Source organism: Vigna radiata, chromosome 5 (assembly GCF_000741045.1).
Source record: "Vigna radiata var. radiata cultivar VC1973A chromosome 5, Vradiata_ver6, whole genome shotgun sequence".
NCBI classification, from domain to species: Eukaryota; Viridiplantae; Streptophyta; class Magnoliopsida; order Fabales; family Fabaceae; genus Vigna; species Vigna radiata.
Window position 1 is genome coordinate 26,394,589 of NC_028355.1, and position 11,670 is coordinate 26,406,258.

General features: G+C 29.1%; 1 long non-coding RNA gene across 1 annotated transcript; it reads right to left on the reverse strand.

Moving 5' to 3' along the window:
- Window positions 1-9,943: 9,943 nt before the first annotated feature.
- Window positions 9,944-10,703, reverse strand: LOC106761810. Its single transcript, XR_001375712.2, has 2 exons — window positions 10,564-10,703; window positions 9,944-10,181 (listed from the first exon to the last, which is right to left on the reverse strand). It is a non-coding gene; the product is annotated as an uncharacterized LOC106761810 (long non-coding RNA).
- Window positions 10,704-11,670: the final 967 nt, after the last annotated feature.

The window sequence follows — 11,670 nt, forward strand, 5'->3', positions numbered from 1 at the left end:
CTTCAAAACGAAAATATAAGAAGAGAAATGATAGAACTCCATTCCATTAAGCAAGAACAAGCATTGTTGCAAGCAAGAGAAGAAGAAAAATGTGATCTTGTTCATTCATAGCTAAAAACCGAAAATGGCACACCAAGGCTCCAAGAGAGAGTTCATACAAGGCAAAAGCAAAAGCAAAATGTAGTATGAAGTGTGCTAGAGTTTTGTCTCGGCAATTGCTACTCAAAATGCCTTCCAACCTCAAAATAGGTGGGGTCCACCTCCTAAAAACCCTAGGGTTTTGGTGCCAAGTGTCCCACACATTGGGCTTCTACAAAATTTCCACTAAAAGGGTCCAAAAACACCTAATCTAATTAAGGTTTCTAAAAAAACGAAATTACAACTTTATTAAAATGGAAATGACTAAATGTTGAGTCTTGAATGATCATGCCACCATCCCTAATGCTTCAAATGATGTTTCCCAAAATTTCCCTGCAACCAAAATACACTTAATCAGCTCAGAAAACCCAAATTAGCACAATTACGAATTTCTGACCAAATTAAGCAGAATTCGGAAAACGGGGAAATAACAGACAATTAAACACAATTCCCTGGTTTATTTAAGTGCAATAAACTAAATATAGTTCAAGAAATAACCACTCATCAATGTGTTGTCGTCATGGAAGTATGAAAAACTGTCATGGACTGTGAAAATAAATCAATGTTTACTAATTATGTTGATCACCTTCATCATGCTTGAATTTCATGACCTTTATTCTTTGAATATGTCGATGACTATTGAATCATTTTGTATAAGAAATACTTTGTAAATGTGTGGACAAAATAGGTTATGCATTTAAGAAACATAGTATCAAACAAATATATTTTAATCTTATTTGTTTTAGTTGTTTTTGTTAGATATTTTATGATATTGTTTATATAATTAGTATCAGGATTAAATCTACTCAATAAAACTTGAGAAAAATATAAAAAACTAATATATGAGAGATTTGTTCGTGGGAAGATACAATTCATAATATGATCATCCTACAACATAGTAGGATAAAGGCTTATTTGAAAAAAAATATAAATCTCATAAGTAATATTTAAAAAAAAAAACATATATAAAACCAATACACATAACAAATAACTAAATTAAAGAAAATAAATAAATAAATAACAACTACAAAATAAATAAAATAATAAAACCATAACCACTAAAAGTAAATCAAAAGGAAAATATAAGCAATAATTAAAATAAAAAATTAAATAAATAATTGTAATTAGAAGAAAGAAAATGTAAGAATAAAAGTGGGTGGATGGAGTAATTATAGGAGAAAGAACATTTCTTTTTATCTAGTCAGAAGGGTAAGTTAGGTATTTAAAAATGTTTGGAGGTGCGTGAAGAAAATGGAGTGTTGCAAAAAGAAAGGCACTTTTTTCTTACCTCAATAACTTTCTTTTTCAGCCCATATGTCTTTTTTTTCATTTTATTTTTCTAAATTTATTTACTTTCAGATTAAAAAAAATATTTTAAAATATATAATTCAGAAAAAAAAAATCGAAATGTATAATTGAATTTCAGATTACACAATATGAACTTTTGGATTATGTAATATAAAAACATTATTTAGAAAAAAACGACTTTCGAATTATACAATACATGTCTCTTTTTACTTCCGAATTGTAATCTGAAAAGTTTTTATATTACACAGTTCAAAACTCATGTTTTTTTTTGTATTTTTACTTTCCAGTCGTAAAATCTGAAAAGTTTCATATCAACAGTTCAAAACTTATTTTCTATTTTTGAATTGTAAATTCAAAAAGAGCAAAATGAGAAATTTTTTCGTATCATAATGCAGGAAGAATTGTACAATCTGAAATTTTCACATTAAACAATTTGAAAGTATTTATTATTTTTAAATTACAAAATTCAAAACGATAAAATGATTTTTTTTTTTTTTTTGTGTTGTAATGCTGGAAGAATTTTACTGAGATGCAGGAAAAACCTACCCTCACATTCCTAACTTCATATGATAACAAAACAAGTAATATATTTTCCATAACGTATTCTGTCAATATAAATAACTAAAAGCACTTAAATGAATATAATTCCTCGATATTCCAGGTATCATCCAAAAAATATAGTTGAAAACTACATAAAGAGTTATCACATAATAATAATATAGAATAGATTTCTGGAAATAAAATTAACTTACAATTATCTTAAAATAATTATAAATTTAAAACTTTACAAAATTCTACTCTACTACAAAATTATATACATGACCGAACAATCCATACTAGACTATATATATAACCGAACGGTCCTAGTCTAAGTAGTTGAGTCCTCGCCATCTAGCGCATGCTCCAGAGAACACTTATCTTCCTTTACTCACACCCACAGGATAACCATTGGAAAGAAGAAATATCGAACAGAACAACATAAACAAGATTGAAAAGAAGGGTAAGTTAGAGTAATTTAATTAATCATACTAATAATACAAATTAAACAAGTACATAAGAATGTAACAACTAGCATTTCAAGCATGCAAAGACTGACCACACAATACAGGCAATGACCGAACACTTGACTTGACTATCCGGATTGTATCAATATATAGCTTGAGACCGTTCTTGCACCCGGGGGGTGTAGTAACTGGAACACTATCATCTGCCACCCGGGGTTCGTTATAACTGACCTAAGAACCTATAGGCTAGGACCTCCTGACATTCTCACACAATGCATTACCCTTCTCTGCTTGAGAATTGGTAATCATCAGAATTTCAGGATGAACGTTGTGGATTTTGTTGTCCATATTCATACTTCACCATCTTGATAACCAATCACTGAGACATTCCTCCTTGGAATTCTCTTCCATACTAGTTGTAACATAATACCTTATTCATACCCAACATATTCATAGAACTGAATTTAAAAAGTTCTTAAACAACAATAGAAACCTCATGCAAGACTGAACATCCAGTGAACGTTGGAGACTGAATGAAACCTCGCCACCCAAGGGATAGATCGAACGATCAATAATAGGTATGACTGAAGAGATAGCCGAACACTATTAAGGACCGACCACTAGAGAATACTAAATACTACAACAAGGCCGAGTACTAAGATTAGACCGATACCAAATACTAGTGTAGACCAAGTCTTATTGAAAGAAGACCGAACACCAATACAAGACCGATCACTAGTATATGACCGAGCACTAGTACAAGACCGAACACTAGTATATAACCGAGCACTAGTACAAGATCGAACACTAGTACAAGACGAAACACTAATATATAACCGAGCATTAGTACAAGACCGGGCGCTAGTATATAACCGAGCACTAGTATATAAACCAATTCGACTTATCACATATCCAATCCGCATAAACCAAATTGAAAATTAACCCACATAAAAAAATGTATTTTTTTCAATCTTATCCGAACGGAAATTTTGATCGCTCTAATTAACCATCCAATTGAAAAAACGAAAGTTTATTTGTCATGGGTAATTCGAGGTTTATTATATTTTAAATGCCAATTAGCACGTTTAAATGCTTCTTAAATATAATGGATATGAGTTCAGTAGGTTTGATTTTCGTTACAATTATTGACTCCATTATTAGGCTGCATTGTTTGACTATCTTTTGTTGACAATAAAGCCACGTTTTCGTTACAATATTAGCATGTTTTATTTATAATACAATAAAAAAGTTAATCTCCTTAATTTTAATTGATTTTCATTAACTATTGAGATAATTAAATATGTTTTACGTTAACTTTTCTTTAATAAATTTTTGTCAATTAATAAATATTATACACATATTTAATCATCCGAAAAAAATAAAATATGTCAGTAATTATTATAACTGGCTATTTACTTGATACAATAGTGTGTATATATATATATATATATATATATATATATATATATATATATATATATATATATATATATATATATATATATATAAACTCCCGTGCTGTTGCTAAGTTTTCATGGAATACGAAGCAATATTAAAAATGAATAATAAGGAATCTTCATAAATTAAATTCGATACTAAAAAATGCGAATAATGAAATTAAAAAATTAGATGATAAAAAATATTTTAATTTGTAAGCACTCGTATCCTCATTCTTGTTATTTATCATCTGAACTTCAATATAAAGAAGAAAAAAAACATATTTAATAAATTTAAATATAAATCCCTTTTAGTTCTGTATTATATATAAAATCTCAAGCATCATCTTCAAGGATATGATTGAGGGTAACATAGAAAAGTAAATGAAGAAAAAGTAAAGGAATTTAAGTTAACTTTGTTAATCATTGTAAAAATTGTTGTTGAGAACATTAGAAAGATTGATGAATTAAAGAAGAAATATTAAGAAATTGTTGTAGGGATGGTAGGTGACTTACTTGGTTTGTGAGGCTCTGAAATCCAAAGGGGTACCCTTGCAACTGCCATATTCATTGATAAGAGAGTCACAATTAGCAAAATCATCTTCATCAAAACCTTCTCATAATAAGCCATCTTAGAAAGGAAAAAAAAAAAAATACAAATATGTGAGGATTTAGGATGGAAGGTAGATATATATATAAATAGAGGGAGAAATCCATGTCAAGAAAATCTTGAGTGTGTTATTTCATAACCTGTCAATTTTATTCATAGAACATAACATTAATTTCATTGATTATTATTGAAGGAATGATATGACTTTAGTAATTGTGCAGGATATATAATGTACCATACATACATATTATATGATTTAAATTTAAGAAACCTAGTTTTCATACTAAGTTACAGCTTTTACTTAAAAGATATGTATTGTCACTATTGTAGAATTGTTTATAAATAATGCTAAATAGATAGTATTTTTTTAAATAAGTGTTATTTATGATAATAAAGACCTTAAGATATGAGTGAGTTTTGAGGGAGTGATGTTTCCTATTGCTAAATCAATTTTGAACTTTTAAGTATAAATGAATCCTTTACAAAAGAATTAAATTCATTTTTTTTTACTGTTGCCACACTAGTGTAGAAAGAGTTTTAGATGTCAGTATTTTTGGGTTTTTAACGTCACTTTCCGAACCGACGTCTTTATGGGTGACGTTAATGGGACGTCGGATTTCTGCAGGTGCGACGTCGTTATAGACATCGATTCAGTGCAAAAGTCGACGTCTATAAAGACGTCATACATTGCACTAACTGACGTCTAAGGGCACTATAGACGTCGGTCCGCGACGTCTATAAAGACGTCAGACATTGCACTGACTGACATCTAAGGACACTATAGACGTCGGTCAGTGCATTAACCGAGGTCTATGAAGTATTCATTGTGTTTTGGTACAGTTTTTCTCATGTATTTGGGTAGCGTAGTGCGACTTCTCCCTTTGCTAGTTTCCTCGTAAGTAAAACTTGCGTTTTTTGGATCTATCATGGCATTTCAACAAAAAGACGAACATGGATCGTCTTTGGGGTTATGCGGGAATGACTTTCTCTCTTTCTTTTTCTCTCAGCTTTTTGCCTTTCTTCAAATGACTCTCTTGTATCCTACTAATCTAACTCATCTTCATTTAACCTAATGAGACATAATGAATCACACTATTTGGGCCTATTCTCCACATAGGAAGAGAGCCCAATAACCCAACATTGTAATCATGTTACTTTCATTTCCAAATCATCTTTCCTATAGTTGTATCAAAGACATAGTCCTTTATCTGAAATTTCTTATCCTCAAAGAAAATATTTCAAATCCAAGAAGAAAAGCTATCTAAAAACTTCGAGAGCAAGAATAAGATTTCCAAACATAATAAAAATTTAGTATATGATAAATCAAATTAAGATGATGACTTTTTTCAAGTGATCCATTGAGATTGATGACAAAATAATACTAAAACTAAGAGAGGAAGAAATTTATATAAAGTAAATAGAAACTTACTTTGTCTGAATATAATACTAGTAAAGTCGGATAGTCTCTATACTGAATCACTTTCAATATACATCACCTATCATCATATCAATGTAGTATTCCCTTTCATGGAGTCATTGTATTCATAACATCCACACAAAATACATAACCTATTCCAAAACTATTAAAAATACAATATTTTCACAAAAATATCGCCCTTGCCCATCATCCATTTCCCCACTCAACGAAAAACAAAAAATTAAGATTCTGATATGAAAATTGAAAGAAAGAGAGAGAAATGGGAGAAAAGATAAAGTGGTGTGTTTTGCTTTTTCTTCTTACATCTTTTCTTTTATTATTAAATCACTTTACAAAAGTTCGAAAACTATTATGGAATTGAATAAATCAATATAACACACAAATATTAAAACAAAAGAACACAAATAATGAAAATAAAAACTTTTAGAATGAAAAGTTCTTGTTGGATGGTTTTATGTATATGAAAACGACTTGTAATAAGACTTGATACAAAAGCTCTACAAAAACGTCCTTATTCATCTTTTAACATTTTGCGAAGACCTTGACTTAATAAAAAGACTACTGTCATTAACTTCTTAAATCTATATAAAACTTTAGTCATTAAATAATTTTCTTCCACTTTATAAATCTATACCGATACACGAATCAATATATGTTCTTAAATTATTATAGATATTTTGCAAATTAAAATGAATAGAATCTATATTTTTTTAATTCAAGTTTAATGGAAGTATATAAGTTATTGTTTTTTTGAAGATTAAGTTTTCTTTTGCATTCATTTTGTTTTAAAAAGTATTTTAAAAGATTAATAGAAAAATAATGTATTTAAATTATTATTGACATTACGTAATGTGAAATTATTAAAGATATTAAAATAACTCATTGAGTCAAAATATAATTAGTATGAAGATTTTTCTTTAGACTAAGAAATATTTAGATTTTTTTTGATAGATGACACTTATATTTCGATCTCAAGTTCTTTGATATAATATTAATAGATCAATTATCATATCAAAAGTATTGTCCACTAAACTTAAAGTTACATCACAATTTTTGTCCTCATAAGATTATAAGAAAAGAATTTGTATTGAAATTGTTTTCAACCTTGTCTCTTAAAAAATGTAAGACTATTAAATATATCAAAATAAATGTCTATTAATAATTCATAGTCTAAGAAAAATAACGAGTATTTCTTCCTTTAATATAATATCTTTAGCTAAAAAGTGTATTTAAAGAGAAATCTTCATTCTCCTTATACGACTAAGATACTTGTTTTAGTATACTCAATATTTTTATACTATGATAGAAAATTGCATCTTATTTTTGTCCGTTAGATAACAAATATATTTGTATTTGTTGAAATATTTATTAAGTATTTTGTATTAAAATTAAAAATTATAATAAATAAAATTTGATTTTATCAAGTGTATCTCTGTACATAAACTTTTTTTTTTTTGAAAAAAGTAATTTTAAAGATATGAGAACACTAGATGATTTTTATTGGAATAATTGACTCCATTATTACGTACCAGCCTGCAATGTTTGACTATCATGTGTGAACCATAAAAGCATGTGTTGACATGTTACCTAACACCTAGAATCACTCAACTTTCTTTTTCATTTAGTGTTGTACGAAGTCCAAAAATAACGAAATTTTATTATTTTTAAATTTTAAAATACATGGACTTTTTAACCAAACTTTTATAAATCCTTTTAAAAAGAAAGTGTTAACTTACTTTTAAAATTTAAAAAATAAAATATATTAAAATTTAAGAAAAAGACTAATTCTAATTTTTATATATAATTTCAGAGAGTACAGACATACCTGATATTATATTTATAAACTTAGAATCAGTTATCATTCACTTTATTATATAAGGGAAATGGATCGTGTCTAATAAACTAAAACAAAATTAAAACTTCTTATTTTGTGTGGTCTTAAGTCCAATACTAAGATTCAAATGTAAAAAATTTGTTGTACTCATTTTAAGATTAATTATCTCCAATGGAACACTTTTAATAATAATGTTTCAAAAATTATAATACACTAGTGTAAAAACGCTGTTTAACGTTACCCATAAGACGTCGGTTTGCGTGTAATCCGACGTATAGGAGCGGACAATGGCATTATCGTAAATAGCCTGGTAAACTAGACGTCAATTTTATCCAAAAACAAACGTCTACTAAATTCAAGACGTCAGTACTGCAGCACCCCGATGTCTACTGGGCTGCATTTAATGTTTTTCACCTAATTCTCAGGCGCTTAGACGTCACGTAGTCCAAATCTGACGTCTAAGGCATGTTTGGAAGGTGGGAAAGACAAAAAATCTTCAATTTTGACGTCGGCGTTTCGGGCTACGCGACGTCTATAATACCTGTAATGATTATGTTTACAAAACTTGAGGGCATGAGATGTCGGTGTATGTTATTATAGACGTCGGTGGCCCATACCAACAGTCGTGAACATCTCTGACAGGATATCAAACGTCAATCGGTTCAACTTCCTAGACGTCGATTCCCCCTGACAGAAACCGACGTCTAATGGGTATTCAAAAAGTCAGTTTGAAATGTTCACTTGGACGTCACATTAGTACGAAAACCGACGTCTATAGACGTCGATTTCTGGAGAATAACCGACGCCCAATTCCATTTTAAATACACCGCAACTCTTCGCGACATTCAGTTTCTGATATCGATCGTCTTCCTCTTCTCCTTTTTCTCTTGCCACACCTCTTCTTTTTCTCTCTTTTCGGCATTCTATTGTTGTTTCTCATCTTCCTCATCTCCTTTTTCTCTCTTGCTTCCCAGGTGCGTGGTTTTTTTTTTTATGCTTACAGTTTAAATTTTATTTAGTCTTTCATCTATTATCTTGTGGTTGAACTAATTAAAATTTGTTTTCTTTGTTTTGTGTTTTAGTGCAGTTTTGATCCTCTCTTTGGGTAACATAGTACAACATTCTTCCTTTCCTGGTTTCCTCACAAGAAGAGTGGCGATCTTTTGAGTTTTCTATGGCTTCTCGACCCAAAATGGAACTTGGGTCCTTGTCTAGTTCTCGTGTCACCGTAAATTTTTTCTTTTGCGGTTGAATAATGGGAAGTAGTCATGGACCAAGGTTCGGTTTTTGGTTGAAATGTCATAGAAAATTCAAAAGACGCAAGCTTTTTTTGTGGGGAAACTAGCAAGAGGAGAGTATAGCCCTATGCTACCGAAAGTCTGGATCGAAACTGCACTAAAACACAATGCCTTTGTTAGACGTCGGTTAGTGCCAGGTCCGACGTCTATAAGGAACATAGACGTCGGTTAGTGTCATTTTAAACTTCTATATATTCATGTAAACGTCGATTTTATGCATAGGTGGACGTCTATATAGAGAAATTAGACGTCGGTGTGGGTATAAGTAGACGTCTATATGGACGTCGGTGTATGTCGTTAACCGACGTTTATATTGACGTCGGTTAAGAGGATTTCCGACGTTCCATGGACGTCACTCTTATAGACGCCTGTTATGTAAGTGACGTTAAAAGCCCAAATTAACCGACGTTAAATAGCATTTCTATACTAGTGATATAGAACTCTGTGAAAAAATAAAAATTACCATTTGTTCCAAAAATAATTTTTTACATATTTTTATTTATCTTTTACTCTATAATTACACTATTATATAAATAAATTTAATACACACTTCCACTATTATATATAAAATTTAATATATCTAAAATTAAAATGTTAAGTTTAACCTATTAAAATAAAATATAATTGAAATTTCAATTGTATATACATACTAATACTAAACAATACCGGTAAGATTTTGTCCAAGATTCACATTATAAATTTATGTCAATTAAGATTTTGTTTGTATTCTACCTAACATATTCACATTATTTTTTATCATGTTATATTATTTTAGTAAATTAAAATTAAAATTTATATTAATTTTAGTTTCGTATATTTATTAAATAAATTAGTTCATGTTTTTAAAATTTGAAGTTTAAGATCATACGTCACACAGTAACAGCGGAGTAGATCTAATCCATTACAACCATAATTCTACTACATCTTTCTTCCATATTGTACAATATGATTATTAATATAAATAAGAGAAAAACATAAACATAATTTATGTTAACGATGAAAACCAAAACAATACAATATTATATAATATTTTTTTTTTTTTCATGGAGTTGGAGGACGACGAGGAAAGTTAAAGTTGTGGCCCCAGGGATCAGCACCTCCAAGGAAGCGTCCATCTTGGTGGTACCAAAGAAAATAATATTCAAAATGAATAATCAGTAATCCACATAAATTAAACATTGATACTAAACAAATACAAATAATGAAATTAAAGGTTTTTTATGATAAATATAAATAATTTTTAGCATTTATCTTTAAAATGATCTTACTTTTAATCTCAACCATCTTCATCTTCGATGATATAATTGAGGGCAATATGGAAAAGTAGATCAAAACAATAAATTTAAATTAATATTTTTAATCATTGAAAAAATGATTGTTTGAAGTTTACATTGAATAAACCATAAAATTCATTCACTTTCTAATATAATATCAGAGTTAAATAATACAACTTCGATGAAATTAAAGTTGAAAGAATAACAATGGTAGGTGACTTACTTGGTTTGTGAGGTTCTGAGATCCAAAGGGGTACCCTTGCTGTGGACATATTCATTGATAAGAGAATCACAAATAGAAAAATCAACTTCATCAAAACCTTCTCATAATAAGCCATCTTAGATGAAAAACGTGAGAATATAGGACGAGACAAGTAGGTATAAATAGAGAACAAAAATCTTGTGTGTGCTATTCCAGAACCTGTCAATTTCATGCATAGAGCATAACATTAAATTCGTTCATTGTTATTATTCAAGGACTAATATCACTTTAAATAAATATATATATATATATATTTATTTATTTATTTAAAGTGAACTTTAAACTTATAAATTTGTTAATCATTTTACAATCATATCAAGAAAGTTAACTTTAAACCTGATTCAATTTTATAAAATTAGTTTGTAAAGCGAAAATTGTATTCATTTATATATTATAAAATATTCTTTTTTTAGTTGATATGAAATTTTTAACACACTCTTTTCATATTCAAAGTATAAATATTATCTCGAATATAAAACTAAATATTAATAGATAATCTGATAACGAATCGACAGCGTATAGAACAACAAATTAGTCATATTCGAAATTGACAATGGTGGTAGTCGATCAATCTTTAGAGAGATTTTTTGTAAGTTGGTATGGTCTAGTTTCTTTTCCTAGCTTCTGGTTTTTAAACGATGATGGCAATCGTTCTGACTATACGTTTCCAACTCACCATCCATTGCCGACACTTGCCATTTTTAACATATTTCATTTTCAAACATAGGATTAATTAGTAACTGCACCGCTGTCTTCATTGGGCCTGGACTCGGTTTCCTTGCTGCACCTTTATTTTAATTTCTTGCACCCTATTTTACAATTTCACCGCCTTTAGTTTTACTTCATGCACAGACTTATTCATATATCTCCATTATCGTATTTCCAGTTCCATTCTGACTTAAAACTTTACACTCCCAAGGAAAATAAAATAAAAATAATATAAGAATAAAATAAAGTAAAAAAAGAAAATAAAAATAAAATAATAAAGGAACAAGTGAGATCAAATATAAGAAGCCTTGCATCATGTTATTCCGCTTCATGCAGAACCATATTCATAATTTCTTTCAC